This window comes from Phyllobates terribilis, unplaced genomic scaffold, assembly GCF_046119375.1.
Source record: "Phyllobates terribilis strain yellow unplaced genomic scaffold, ASM4611937v1 Scaffold_1040__1_contigs__length_458401, whole genome shotgun sequence".
Classification (NCBI taxonomy): Eukaryota; Metazoa; Chordata; class Amphibia; order Anura; family Dendrobatidae; genus Phyllobates; species Phyllobates terribilis.
In genome coordinates this window covers 82,173-98,081 of record NW_027363800.1, presented here as the reverse complement: position 1 = coordinate 98,081, position 15,909 = coordinate 82,173, and the positions used below count along the sequence as shown (strand labels likewise).

Here is a 15,909-nt window from a genome sequence, read left to right as displayed (position 1 = left end):
GGAGGCGGGGTTAGTTTGAGGAAAGCAGAAAGGAGTTGAAGTCAGGACATCGATGAGGAAAGACCTAGGGAGTGGAGCTGCACAGCAGTTCACCCCAGGGGAAGCGCAGAAGAACTGGACACTGGAGTCCGAGGTTGTGGGGCACCGAAAGCCCAGCAGCAGAAACCGGAGGGCAGGAGACTGCAGGTCTTCTGGCCCCAACAGACGCCCGGAGGTTCAGCAGCACCATAGGACCCAGCACCGCACGTGGGAGCGACACTCCAGGAAGGTCCGAGCTGCCTGCCATACGGGTGAGCACAAAGACGTTTTACTCAGGGACGAGGGCCACAGCTATACGCAGCAGGGCCAAAGAGGTAACGCAAAGGGAAGGCCTACATCTCCACCTGGGTAGGTGGATCCCCCCAACTTGCTTCCATTCAGCCCGGATCTCTACTACCAGCTAGTACCTGTGCCCCGGTCTGCCTAACCACCGCAAGTAAAGATAAGAGGAAACCACCATTGCATTGTGGACTGATTATTAACTGCGCCATCCTCTACACCACACCATCACAGCAACGTCTACACTGCCCTGGAGCTAAGCTCTACCTGTTGAGAGCTAAACCAACTCTGCTGCATTAACAACAGCTCCAGAGGACCTGCTGCGCAGCGCCGGCTTCCTTTAGCCGCATACGACAAGTGGCGTCACGAACTGTGTATAAGAACTTTAATTCCCCTGTAAATATCACCTTTTCATTGACCGCCCTGGGTCACGGACCGGGTCACTGCCACTGTGACATTTCCCCTAGCAACGACCGGCCCGGCACAGAGTACCACACGGCCCAGGGGGCGCGTCATGTATGTCTGCGAGAAAAAATTTGGAAAGGGGAGTTTGTGGAAATTTTTGTTGTTGCTCCCGTTACAAGGCTATGAGGACAGGTATGCGTTGGGATCACAAGGATATTTCCTTATGGATGCGTTTAATGACAGCCCTAGTGTTTCAGCCCTTTCGGGGTGGTACCGGAGGGTCAGGATCAGCCAGTGGATCTTCGGTGTCTCAAAAGAAAGGTTTTTGTTGGCAGTTCAACTAGGGGCAATGTAAGTTTGGGGGCACATGCAAGTTTAAGCACGAGTGTTTTGGATGTAGGGGAAGTCAGGGGCTCAGTAAGTGCTTTAAACGAGCAAAAGGCAAAACAGGTGAGGGTTCTGGAAAGAGGGAGGACTCCCGTGAAGGTCGAGGCGATGCTTCCATTTTTAAATAGATATCCAGATATGGAGGCGGCTAGGTTAATTGAGCTGGGTTTTTCTGAGGGTTTCAGGATTCCTTTTGATCCTGGAGCGCCAAAATTTAGGCCGGGAAATTTGAAATCGGCAGGGGAACACCCTGAGGTGGTGATGGAAACGCTGTATAATGAAGTGGCTTTGGGGAGCACGGCGGGACCGTTTCTGGATCCTCCTTGACCAGAATTGAGAATTTCCCCTTTGGATGTTGTACCCAAGCTGGTACCAAATAAGTTTTGGCTTATTCATCACTTATCTTCTCCAGAAGAGGACTCCGTGAATGATGGCATCCCGGTAGAGTTATCGTTTGATAAGGCATTGGGGTTGGTAAGGGCAGGAGGGCAAGCTGCGTTGATGGTGACTCGGGCCGTGGGGTACTCGGTAGCCGGGCCGGTCGGTGCTGGGGGTGTCACAGTGGCAGTGACCCGGTCCGTGACCCAGGGCGGTCAATAAAAGGGATTAAAGAAAAGGGAATATAGTTTTTATATAATGTTCGTGACGCCACCTGTGATATGCGGCTATATGGGGCCGCCGCTGCGGTGCAGATCCTCTGGAACTGATGATGACGCAGCAGAGTTGGTTCAGCTCTCCACAGGGAGAGCTTAGCTCCAGGGCAGTAAGTAGTGATACTATAGGGCGGATGTGGTTGGTGCGGTGTAATGCAGGTGATGGCGCAGATAATAATTCTAGGACACAGTGGGGTGTAGTCTTCAAGGTTTACTCACAGTTGTTGAACTCCAGGTTACCAGGACCAGGGTAACCTCCCACACCGTCCTGTGTTTACCAAGGCAGGGGTTCAGCAATCTCCCAGGTGCCTCAGGAGTACATAACGGGACCCCAGTCTGTGTGCCTTACTCGGTCGTCTTCCTGCGCTGGCTCTCACCCTCCTGCCCTGCGCCTCGCAACCAGTGTCCCAAGCCGGTAACCTCGGATTTTGGCGGGTAACCTGCAGTCCCCTGAATCCTATGTGGCTACCTTTTTAGCGATGTAGTTGTGGTTGTGAGCAGCTGCACCCTGAAAGTACAGAAGCATCCGGTTTCTAGCTGTGCCTTGTAGTTCTCCACTAGTTAGGGGCCGGTCCTCTTTGCGGCCTGATACCTCCACGTTCCTGCAGATTCGGGCGCATTTGTGGCTTCCGCACTTGCCGTGCCCCTGGGATCCCCTCACTCCTGGAGCCTTCTTCTGCTCCCTTCCTCTTCAGCCAGTCCTCCTGGGCCTCTATGTCTAGGCCCTCTTCTCTGAGCAGAGCTCCTGCTTCCACCACTCTCCTCAGACTGAACACTGACTGGACTCTCTCTCAAGATGGCTCCCCTTTTTTATTCACCTACTGAAGTGCTCCCCTAGCTGCTTCCTCCACCCACTACTTGGTTCCCCCTCACTCGGTTCCCCCGCACTTCCAACAGGGACAGGGCTCAGCATAAGGCAGTGCATCTTGCCCCACCTGCTGGCCTGGAAGGGTGTAGTGTTGGATGCAAGTGGGTGGGTCCCGGGCAGTACTCCATCCTTACCTGAGAGTGAGATACCACACCTCTGGGTGAGATGCAGTACCTCTGTGGCGGCTGAACCCGCAGGGGCGCCACAATGGCAAAATCGGATATTGAGGCGGCGTTTCGCTTGCTTCCAGTGCATCCGGATAGTCTTCATCTGTTAGGCTGCATGTGGGATGAAAACATTTTTGTAGATTTATTGTTTGCCCATGGGCTGCTGTATATCATGCTCATACTTTGAGGCTTTTAGTTTATTTGTTGAATGGGTGGTTCTGGACATGTCGGGGGTCTCTTCAATAATTCACTACCTGGATGATTTCTTTCGTGTTGGGCCTTCTGGCTTGTTAGTGTGTTCAGTTTTGTGGGTAACTTTAAAGAAGGTGACGGTGTTGTTTGGAATCCCATTAGCCGCAGACAAGACGGAGGGCCCTGCTGATGTGTTTTTTGGGTATAGAAATTGACAGTGTGGCGATGGAGTGTAGGCTTCCTAAAGGAAAGTTGATGGGTTTGCGGCTGGCGGAAGCGGCAGTGCGACGCGTCAAGAAAATAAGGTTGAAGGTAGTATAGTCATTGTTGGGTAAGCTTAATTTTGCTTGCAGGATAATTCTGATTGTCAGGGTGTTTTCCAGGTGATTATCGGAGGCGTTGGCAGGAAAATCGTCGCATCATTTTTTCGCGTTACTCAGGAGATCAAGGCGGATCTGGAGGTTTGGGACTCTTTTCTGGCGAAATATAATGGTTGCACGCTGTGGATGGACAAAGTGGTGTCCAATGATAACTTGCAGCTTTACACGGTTGCTGCTAGGTCATTGGGTTTTGGAGCGTTTTTTCAGGGACATTGGTGCGTAGGTCCTTGGCCAGTGACCTGACAGGAAACAGGTTTGGTAAAAAAACTTGTCCTTGTTGGAATTATTCCCAACTGTACTGGCCCTGGAATTGTGGGGGGCCGAGTTTAGCGGAAAGAACGTTTGTTTTTATTGTGATAACCTGTTGGAGATTCATGCAATAAATTCTTTGTTGGCAAAATCTCCTCCTGTAGTGGCGTACCTACGTCACTTGGTGTTGCGCGGTTTGGAAAGGAATGTGTGTATAGTGGCAAGGCATTTTCCGGGGAAATTGAATGAAGTGGCTGATGCGCTGACTGGTTTCTCCAGCTGGTGCCATGGGCAGATAAAGTGGGAGCGGAATGTCCCAATGTGCTTTGGAGTCTAGTCAATGTGTAGTTTTTGAGTTAATCAAGAACTCAAGAAGGTATCAAAAAGTATTGCTAGAATGGGAAACTTTGAGTGCGTGCATGGAGGTGGATTCTTCTGATAAGGACAGGTTGTGTTTAGTTTAATCCTTTTTAGGAAAAGATTTAATTTCGGGTAGATCGGTGTCCGCAGTGTCGCAGAGATTAGCGACGCTGGCATTTCTGTTTAAGTTACAGGGTGTGAAGGATGCCACAAAGGAATTTTTGCTGAATCAGGCCATGAAGGATTTTCGGAAAGGCGTAGCTAGTCAAGATAAAAGGAGGCCAGTTTCTTTTGCACTGTTGAACAAGTTGTTGGGTTGTGTGCAATGTGTTTGTTATTCCCTTTATGAGATAGCATTGTTTTCGGCGGCTTTTGTGTTAGCCTTCTTTGGTGCATTTCGCATAAGCAAGCTAATCAGTCCTCCACGTATGGTGGAAGGGGGTTTGCTTTTGGGTGACGTTCATGTGTTGGATGATAGGGTGGAATGTGTGTTCAGGCATTCTAAGACTGATCAATGTGGGAATGTTTACGCTATTCCTGGTTATTTAGCCTGCCCGATTGTTGTAGTAAGGCATTTTATGGCAGTTCATGGTGTAATGCTGGGTGTGTTCTTTTGACATGTGGACGAATTTTCACTGTCTCGGTACCAATTTGTGGCAGTTTTTAAACATTGATTAATGTTAATGGGTAAAAAGCCAGAAGAGTATGGGTCTCATTCGTTCCGCATTGGTGCGGCGACTGATATTTATGTTTATTAATGAGGTCATTGTTTTGTTTTATTAAAGTGCATGTTTAATTTGGATCCTCGGTCATTCTTGCGTGTTTTGGGGTGCGTTACAGGCCGATGTTCGCACGGATGGTCGGCAGCTCAGGCAGGCTCGGTCCACGGCACTGATCAAGTGGCTGGGTATCCGCGGTATGACCTGGGGGAGAGTTTTGCCGGAGGTGGCATACTATTGTAGGGTGAATCAACCGCCGAATGTACTTGTGTTACATGTTGGAGGAAATTACCTTGGGGTTAGATCATCATGGAAACTCATCAGAGATATGTTACGGTTGTGGTCAGCGTATCCAGGAATCGTTATTGTTTGGTCGGACATTGTTGCTCGGCTGAACTGGAGGTACGCAAAATCGGTTGAGCGTATTAACAAGACCAGGATTAAGGTTAACAAAACGATGGCTCGTTTTGTAGCAAGGAATGGTGGTGTGGTGGTAAGGCATAAGGATTTGGAGGTGCCTTCTAGGGAGCACTTGAGATCGGACAGTGTGCATCTAAATGATATTGGGATGGATTTATGGTCTTTGGCCTTGAGAGAGGGTATTGAGCAAGCTTTAGGTGTGTGGCGGGCCCAGGCCAAGTAAGGTGTCACGTGTCCGGAGCTGTGGCGGGGGATAGGTCTGGTTCAGAAGCTGATATTAAAAATGTCCGTTTTGGTGGGAAGTCAGTATTGGAGTATAGTGCCTTCTGTTTAACCCATGTCGCATGCAGCCATGTGTTTCTTTAAAGGGAGGTTAATAATGAAAGGGGGTGGGAAAGATCCTCAATGACCAGAAAACCCTTCTTGAATTGTCAAGAAATCTGCCATATTTCCTCTACTCTCTCTTTGTCCCTCTTGAAATTTTCATGAGAACAGTCTGAGTAACTTAAAATATTCACTCATCACTGCGAATCAATGATAATTTTACTAAACAACAGATGACTTCATTAAATGAAATAAAAAAAATCATGAAACAGGTGGTAAAAAGGTAAACTGACAAAGGATCGAATGTGGTCATTTGGCATACTGACATGTATGAAAGGGAGGCTTCCTGTCAACTGAATGATGTCAAGTATTTTTTTGCAGATTGCCAATAAGAACATTTCAAAATAATATGTTCCTTATTTTGGATAAGACACTTGAGAGAGGCACTATCCCTAAACCATCATGGGAAGATCTCATGGTTGACGGTCCAGTTATTGCTACATTCTATTACCTAAGGTTCATGAAAATTTACTCAACCCCCCAGGTTGTCCCATTGTATCAGGACGTGGAAGTATGAATGAACAGATCTGTAGATGCCTTGATCATTGTCTTCAACCTTGTATGGTCGATCTTCCGTCCTACTTAAAGGAGTCGAGAGAGGTTTTAAGGCGATTGGATGGTGAAGTATTGGAACCTGACATGTTCCTTGTGACATGTGATATTGAGTCCCTTTATACCTGCATTAGTCATCAACAGGGGATGCCAGCAACCAAATTTCTTCTCAACACGCAGGGTCTATCCAGAGACCTCCTTATCCATCCAATGGACTCAATTTTGTTTTGGATCACAATTTTTTTTGTATTCAGGAACAGATTTTTCTTGCAGACTATGGGTGTAACATTTGCGCTGTCTTATGAAAATCTTTTTTGTAGGGCTATGGGTGAGAGATATGGTTCAGACATACAATATTCACATGAATGGATAAGTAATTTTGTGTGATCAAACATCTGACTTTGAGAGCCATGTTAGAGATCTGAAAGACAGATTTACACAACGCGGATATCGAGTAAAAGATATTGATCGAGGTTACAGATTAGCTAGAGTATGTAACCTTGATGATTTACTGAAAAAGATGAAAAATCTAGATGAACGTGTCCTGCCAGTCACCAGTTTCCATAGTCGAAGAGATGAAGTCCATTGGCCTATATTGAAACAGTTTTTTCTGAAACAAGAAAAAACTGGTACAAATTGAATGTAAGTGGATAACTACTTTATAAACATTGGCACCTCTTGGTTTATAAGAACAGCTCAGTTTTGTTTCCTATCTTTAATTGTTGTATTCTTTCAGGACTACAATTTACCATCTTTTTGTTCCCTTATTGTTTCCCAACATTTCATTTTATTTTCCTTATATTTGCGAAGTCGGCTGTGGCTTTTTAGTTTTATTCATTTTTATTTGTTTTCTCACTTCTTCTCTTTCCATCTAGGATGCAGTTCATCTCAGTGGCTAATATGAAAACAAGTCCCACATTTTTTCCTTCTTCCAGTATTTTTTACTTTGTCGTCTCATCTGGATATTGCTGCACATTTTTCCATTTAAATGTGTTTTTATATATTTTTTTCATTGTTCTGTGTGTTTTATACACACTATTTTATTCTACCACTATGCATACATTTTTTCACTTTCATATGTTCTCTTTCTTTGCTTACTCATTACACTATTATTATTTTAATTTTATAATTTTTTATTACTTACTATTTATTATCATTATATATATATATATTTTTTTTTTTAATTTTTCTTAGCTTTTCATTTTATGATCTTCCCTATTCCCCTATCACTTTATTTAGATTTATTTTTTTTCATCATTCATTTCATTGACATGTCACAACGCAACCAATGATATTTTTTTGTTTATTTTTTAGCACCCTCACTTTTCACTCCATGCTTCCACATTCTGTCATTTTTCATCAGTTATTCACATACATATTGTTTTTCATTTTGCCTCTTTTTCCCACCAAGGTCTACTTTCCCCACTGCAATAGGCACGTTTCCCCCATCCAATATAGCCGCCGCCCCACATTTTCCCATCTATTTCTACTTTCATAGTTGCATTGGGCAAGTTTTCCTCATCCAAGATGGCTGCCACTCCATTTCGCACATGCGCACTGGCTGCTCGGCTGGGACCCGGAATTTCAGCTTCAATGACTCCATCAGCGCCCTCCAATGCAGGTATTGATAGTGACCACGCCACATAATCATAGTGGAAGGCGTTGATAGAAATGGCCATCACCTCCACCACCTTTCTCACTCATTAAAAAGTTGGCTTCCATTCTCCGCTTCACCACCCCTTCGGAAGCATTAGTGAAACGTGCATTGGAGGGTAAGGTGGAGGCTGCACAGGGAGTATTTGGGCATCGGGACCTATGTTCAGTACTTATTATTGTGCCTGCTGTGTTTTATTGGTTTTTAATTAGTCCTATATCTTGTTTTTTTATCTCTAGTTGTCCAGCTATATTTATTAATTAATAAAATTATATTTTGTTACTTGCGACTTTGTAGGTTCTATTTTGTAATTATAGACTGTCTGCTCTCACTGATTTTCCTGCAAATCTGTATGTGATTACATAGTTCTAGGAGAATAGTAGACATATGTGTGATTACTAACACTTCTTCAGCTTTCATCATGTCAGAAAGTGTTGGGGAAGGGGCAGTACAGCAGAGGTTAGCTTTGTCTCATTATACTTTTGTGAGCTCTTTTCTCATAGTGCTGTCAGCTCAGCTGTACTGCCCCATCTCTTAGCTGCTATTAATCTGTGCTGCTGGGTGCCAACTCCGCACATAATCAGTTTTCTTACCCTTCTGGCAGCAGACAGTATGGTCCCTTTTACTTCCCTTGCACATGGACTTTTCATAGGTATATAATGCTAGGACTTTTCATAGGTATATAATGCTACTTCAGGAGAGAGACCAAGCATGCATATCCAGCAGCACTTGGCTCATTAGGTGGACATGCACATTGATAAACACTTTGAACATATAACGGTGTCATATTATATGTTTAGATGTAGTAAATGATTCTTTACTCAATATTGTTTAACAGCATGTAATTGCATATAAATGCTATTAACTATTTTTTTAGAACATGAAATACCCACGTAAGAGATATGAACACCTTGACATTCAGGGAAAAATGTAAATTTGCAATAAAATATATATAAAGTTTAAAATTTTCATACATCAAATGTGTTTATCATCTAAATCACTGCACTAAATAGAGTTTAGAACAAAATGGGTAATTTTTAATATTTGCTTAGCTACCGTTGAAGCTCGAGCAGGCATTAAAACATTTGTATCTGATACAATGACAGTAAATGATGGCGGTACATATAATCCTTGGCTTGTCTCATCAATAAACCGAGGTCCAATGAAATATAAAACAGGGCCGAATGGAGTGTGCACTTTCCAGTATGAGTGAAAAGTGTCCCAGAAAACAGAATATTTTTCGTTGTAGGAGCTAAAAACCCATATTTGGTATCCATAGCCTCCTTTTCGGAACCCCAATGACTTTGGGGGAGAATCTGATGCATATCCATGGTTAATCCTCTCCCATATCAACATTATCGGCCAACACGCCTCATCCAATAATGCCGTCAGTGTGAAATCCATCTCTGTATTGATTACTGATGTCTTCACTCTAGAATGATTTCAGAAGTACAAAATCAAAATATTAAAATGGTATAGAATAGGGGTCTCAAACTCAGCTGGGTATATGGGCCGCACACAGAAAAAAATTGAATTTGGGGGGCCGCATTCTTTGCATGACAAATAGACATTTTTAGTGATACCATTTTTTTTCTATACACCTTTTGAACTGGTCCTCTTCTTGTAGTAATGCCCCATCCTGATCCTCATCTTGTAGTAATGTGCCCATCCTGGTCCTCATCTTGTAGTAATGTGCCCATCCTGGTCCTCATCTTGTAGTAATGCCCCATCCTGGTCCTCATATTGTAGCAATGTGCCCATCCTGGTCCTCATCTTGTAGTAATGTACCCATCCTGGTCCTCATCTTGTAGTAATGCCCCATCCTGATCCTCATCTTGTAGCAATGTGCCCATCCTGGTCCTCATCTTGTAGTAATGTACCCATCCTGGTCCTCATCTTGTAGTAATGTGCCCATCCTGATCCTCATCTTGTAGTAATGCCCCCCATCCAGGTCCAAATATTGTAGGAATGTCCCCATCCAGGTACCCATATTGTAGGAACGTTCTCATCCAGGTGGCCATATGTGCTCACCCACGTGCCCTTATGTCCCTATCCAGATGCCCATAGTGCACATAACAGAGAAAAAAAAAATTCTTCTAACCTGTCTTCCGTTCCCTCGGCGTCCTTCTGCATATGCAGCATGCAGGCACCATAGACCCCTTGACAATCGCGGCCCGGTCCAGTAGCCGCCGACATAAGCACTGTAGTGCAGTGTATTGCCGTGCAGAGACAGGCTCTCTGCACAGCAATACCAGTGTCAGCTGCCGGCCTATCAGAGGCCAGCAGCTGACATCTGCGTCAGTGACGACATACGCCGCTGCGCTGGGACACAGATGTCAGCTGCTGGCCTCTGATAGGTCGGCCGCTGGCATTGGTATTGCTGTGCAGAGAGCCGGTCTCTGCGCGACAATACACTGCACTACAGCGCTGATGTCTGCGGCTCCTGGATCGGGCCACGATCGGGGTCTATGGTGTCTGCGGGCCGCATGAAGCAGCCGGAGGGGCCGCTTGTTTGAGACCCCCTGTTATAGATAGTGAAACAATATCTGGAATAAAAAACTAACTCATAATAAAAGAAGTAGTCCAGTTATTTTTCCCATCCCTACACCACCCTTGCATAACAAATTCAGAAGTTGCTTTATGTAAAGTGTGCTCAGTTCCCTACAATTCAGCCCCATCTTTGCTTCTCTTTAGCCTCAGTATTGATCCTCAGATTTCATCAAGTTATTTTTCTTGTATACTTTTCTATCAAACCCATTATACTTCAACACAGCATCACACGGGCATCTACAGCCAGTACCATCTTAACCTGCAGGAATGACATGGTAATTATTCTCAACTCTGTATTCACTATATTTAATATAAGTATACTCTCAGAGCTGTCTAGTCAACATTAGTAGCCGTCATATGAACCTCTTCCCCATCCCTAAATCCCTATGGAAAAAGTATGTGGCACAATCCATGCAATAACATCAAACAGGAAAGTCCCCTGAATGGGTAAAAAACAGGGGCATAATGATCATGGTCACAGAGGTCGCGACCCAGGCCCATGCAGGTGAGGGGCCCGCTGACGCCAGCGCAAGCTTCAACTGGATGTGCATCCTCGGGTACACATTATGCTGACGTGTATTGAGGTGCAGCTCTGCAATACACGCTGCCGACCAATCACATGCCAGCAGCTGACGCCAGCGTGTACTTGACTTGGGGCGCATGGCAGGGATGTCATGCGCTCCAGTCACTTGCACACTGAAGTTAGCTGATGGTCTCAAAAAGATATGCCACTGCGGCGGGGGAGCGGAGGGAAGGTGAGTAGAATATTTATTTTCTATACTTTAAAGAACAGTGGCAGAATGGGGACATGTATACCTCGTTGGAGAATATATATACCAGAATGGAGAACATCCATACCAGGATGGGGGATATGTATACCAGAATGGGGCACAGTATGGGAGATATATATGCCAGGATGGGACCCAGGATAAGGGACACAAACTAGGATGGAGCCCAGGCAGTAGCGTAGCAGGCAGGTAGTCCCTGGCCCCACACTCTGAGGGGCCCACCCGGAGCTATGCTACTTTTAACTGTTAAACTCTGCGGTAGAGCAGAGAAATACGATCTCCCTGTACTGCCACCATGGAGCCGAAATGAGACCTGTGAGTCGGGGGGGGGGGTGATCCAGTGCCAGCACCAGTCCCCCCTGCCTGTCATCGCATGTTCAACTATATTGGCATTCTGGAGGCCGATACAGTTGAAAATAATGATGAGAGGGAGCGTCAGCTGACGCTTCCTCCCACATCATTCCTTCTCGGTATCTGACGTCACTACATAGTGCCCACTGCACTGGGCTGTGTGGGCGCTCAAAACGCTCGCTGCAGAGACCGGAGCAGCGGGGGAATGAGGAAAGGTGAGTATTATATATATATATATTTTTTTTAAAATCAGTGAGAACATTGTGGTGGCCATAAAACTGTATGGAGGACTATGGGGTACATTTTATTCTGTATAGAGGACTATGGGGGTGCATTATACTATATGGAAGAGTAGGAGGAGTTATTTATACTATATGAAGGACAATGGGGAGTGTATTATACCATATGGATGTCTATTAGGAGTGTATTATACTATATGGAGGACTATGGGGAGAGCAGTATACTGCATGGAGGACTATGGGGGAGTGCATTATACAATATGGAGGACTATGGAAGTGCATTATTCTATATGGAGAATTATGAGGTGCATTATATTATATTGTATGGAGGACTATATTATACAATATGGAGGAATATGGGGAGTACACTATCCTCTATGGAGGACTATAGGGAGTGTGCTATACAATATGAATGACTATGGGGAGTGCTTTCTACTATATGGAGGACTATGGGGAGTGCTTTCCACTATATGGAGGACTATGGGGAGTGCAGTATACTATATGGAGGACTATGTGGAGCGCTTTATACTATAAGGAGAACTATGGAGAGTGCAGTATACTATATGGAGGGCTATGGTAGTACATTACACTATATGAAGGATTATGTGGTGCATTATACTATATGGAAGGCAATGTGGGGGCTATTATAATATTTGGAGGTCTATGTGGGAGCCTTTATACTGTATGCAAGCAATTATACAGTGTGAATGTTTGTGTGGGGTCCATCATACTGTGTAAAGGGCTGTGTGGGGACCATTATATTGTGTGGGGCCATTATACTGTATGTAGGCCCATTACACTGCATGGAAGGCTGTGGGGGGGTCACAGTTGGGGGATCATACTGTGTTGTCGTCACCATACTTTTCCGGGGGGAGTTGAGGGGTGGGGTACTATAGGGTCATCATACTGTGCGTGTGGAGGATACAGTAGAGGAATTCTACATCCACTACTAGGGTGCGCCACCATAGTTGTAATCAGGGTTTCCTTGTTAGTAGCCCACTCAGAAGTTTCATCCCCCTGAACTAAGATATGCCTCTGGGCCCAAGATAAGGAACATATATACCAGGATGGGGGATATATACACCAGGATGTGGCTCAGGATAAGGGATATATACCAGGATGGGGCCTAGGATAAGGGACATATATACCAGGATGTGGCCCAGGATAAGGGACATATATACCAGGATGGGGTGTTTATTTATTTATATATATATATATATATATATATATATATATATATATATATATATATATATATATATATATATATATATATATATATATATATATATACACAGTACAGACCAAAAGTTTGGACACACCTCATTTAAAGATTTTTCTGCATTTTCTTGACTATGGAAATTGTACATTCACACTGAAGGCATCAAAACTATGAATTCACACATGTGGAATTATATACTTAACAAAAAAGTTTGAAACAACTGAAAATATGTCTTATATTCTAGGTTCTTCAAAGTAGCCATGTTTTGCTTTCATGACTGCTTTGCACACTCTTGGCATTCTCTTCATGAGCTTCAAGAGGTAGTCACCGGAAATGGTTTTCACTTCACAGGTGGGCCCTGCCAGGTTTAATAAGTGGGATTTCTTGCCTTATAAATGGGGTTGGGACCATCAGTTGTGTTGTGCAGAAGTCAGGTGGATACACAGCTGATAGTCCTACTGAATAGACTGTTAGAATTTGTATTATGGCAAGAAAAAAACAGCTAAGTAAAGAAAAACGAGTGGCCATCATTACTTTAAGAAATGAAGGTCAATCAGTCCGAAAAATTGGGCAAACTTTGAAAGTGTCCCCAAGTGCAGTTGCAAAAACGATCAAGCGCTACAAAGAAAAAGGCTCACATGAGGACCGCCCCAGGAAAGGAAGACCAAGAGTCACCTCTGCTTCTGAGGATAAATTTATCCGAGTCACCAGCCTCAGAAATCACTGGTTAGCATCAGCTCAGATTAGAGACCAGGTCAATGCCACACAGAGTTCTAGCAGCAGACACATCTCTTCAACAACTGTTAAGAGGAGACTGTGCAGCAGGCCTTCATGGTAAAATAGCTGCTAGGAAACCACTGCTAAGAACAGGCAACAATCGTAAGAGAACAGTTTGGGCTAAAGAACACAGGGAATGGACATTAGACCAGTGGAAATCTGTGCTTTGGTCTGATGAGTCCAAATTTGAGATCTTTGATTCCAACCTCTTCTTTGTGCGATGCAGAAAAGGTGAACGGATGGACTCTACATGCCTGGTTCCTACCGTGAAGCATGGAGGAGGAGGTGTGATGGTGTGGGGGTGCTTTGATGGTGACACTGTTGGGGATTTATTCAAAATTGAAGGCATACTGAACCAGCATGGCTACCACAGCATCTTGCAGCGGCATGCTATTCCATCCGGTTTGCGTTTAGTTGGACCATCATTTATTTTTCAACAGGACAATGACCCCAAACACACCTCCAGGCTGTGTAAGAGCTATTTGACCAAGGAGTAGAGTGATGGAGTGCTACGCCAGATGACCTGGCCTCCACAGTCACCAGACCTGAACCCAATCGAGATGGTTTGGGGTGAGCTGGACCGCAGAGTGAAGGCAAAAGGGCCAACAAGTGCTAAGTATCTCTGGGAACTCCTTCAAGATTGTTGGAAGACCATTTCCGGTGACTATCTCTTGAAGCTCATCAAGAGAATGCCAAGAGTGTGCAAAGCAGTCATCAAAGCAAAAGGTGGCTACTTTGAAGAACCTAGAATATAAGACATATTTTCAGTTGTTTCACACTTTTTTGTTAAGTATATAATTCCACACGTGTTAATTCATAGTTTTGATGCCTTCAGTGTGAATGTACAATTTTCATAGTCATGAAAATACAGAAAAATCTTTAAATGAGGTGTGTTCAAACTTTTGGTCTGTACTGTGTATATATGTATATATATATATATATATATTATATACACACACACACCAGGATAAGACCATGAAGGGGAACATAGATATCAGGATGGAGGACATGTAGATATACCAGGATGGGGCCAGGATGAGGGAAATATATACCAGGATGGAGGGCATATACATGTGCATCTCTCTAAATTAGAATATCATCAAAAATTAATTTATTTCAGTTCTTCAATACAAAAAGTGAAACTCATATATTATATAGAGTCATTACAAACAGAGTGATCTATTTCAAGTGTTTATTTCTGTTAATGTTGATGGTTATGGCTTACAGCCAATGAAAACACAAAAGTCATTAATTCAGTAAATTAGAATACTTTATAACAATAGCTTGAAAATGTTTTTAAAATCCAAAATGTTGGCCTACTGAAACGTATGTTCAGTAAATGCACTCAATACTTGGTCTTGCTCCTTTTGAATCAATTACTGCATCAATGTGGCGTGGCATGGAGGCGATCAGCCTGTGGCACTGCTGAGGTGTTATGGAAGCCCAGGTTCCTTTGATAGCAGTCTTCAGCTCGTTGCATTGTTGGGTCTGGTGTCTCTCATCTTCGTATTGACAATACAGGTCAGGCGAGTTTGCTGGCCAATCAAGCACAGTGATACTGTTGTTTGTAAACCAGGTATTGGTACTTTTGGCAGCGTGGACAGGTGCCAAGTCCTGCTGAAGAATGAAATTTGCATCTCCAAAAAGCTTTTCGGCAGAGGGAAGCATGAAGTGCTCTAAAATTTCCTGGTAGAAATGCTGTGCTGACTTTTTGGTCTTGATGAAACACAGTGAACCTACACCAGCAGATGACATGGCTCCCCAAACCATCACTGATTGTGGAAACTTCATACTAGACCTCAAGCAGCTAGGATTATGTGCCCCTCCACTCTTCCTCCAGACTCTGGGACCTTGATTTCCAAATGAAAATTGGAAATCTGCGACCTTGTGGACTGTGTCAATGACTGCTTTCTGGACATCCATCTAGTCAGCAGTCTTCCCCATGATTGTGCAGCCTACTGAAACAGACTAAGGGACCTTTTTAACTGCTTATCAAGCCTTTGCAGGTGTTAATTATTTTAATTTACTAAGATAATGACTTTTGTGTTTTCATTGGCTGTAGCCATAATCATCAACATTAACAGAAATAAACACTTGAAATAGATCACTCTGTTTGTAATGACTCTATATAATATATGAGTTTCACTTTTTGTGTTGAAGAACTGAAATAAATTAACTTTTTGAGGATATTCTAATTTAGTGAGATGCACCTGTATACAGTGTGTGTATGTATACAGTACAGACCAAAAGTTTGGACACACCTTCTCATTTAAA

The 15,909-nt window shown here is 44.0% G+C and overlaps 1 long non-coding RNA gene across 2 annotated transcripts in view; it reads right to left on the bottom strand.

Annotated features, from left to right (window-relative positions):
• LOC141242299 (uncharacterized) overlaps positions 1-15,909 on the bottom strand; it is a 49,416-nt gene that overhangs the window by 21,618 nt on the left and 11,889 nt on the right. The window contains exon 4 of one of the 2 annotated variants that reach the window (XR_012306902.1): positions 8,429-9,140. The exons of the other annotated variant lie outside the window; for it this stretch is intronic. This is a non-coding gene — a long non-coding RNA (uncharacterized lncRNA). Of the gene's footprint in view, positions 1-8,428; positions 9,141-15,909 lie in introns of those variants that run through there. 2 annotated transcript variants of the gene reach the window in all.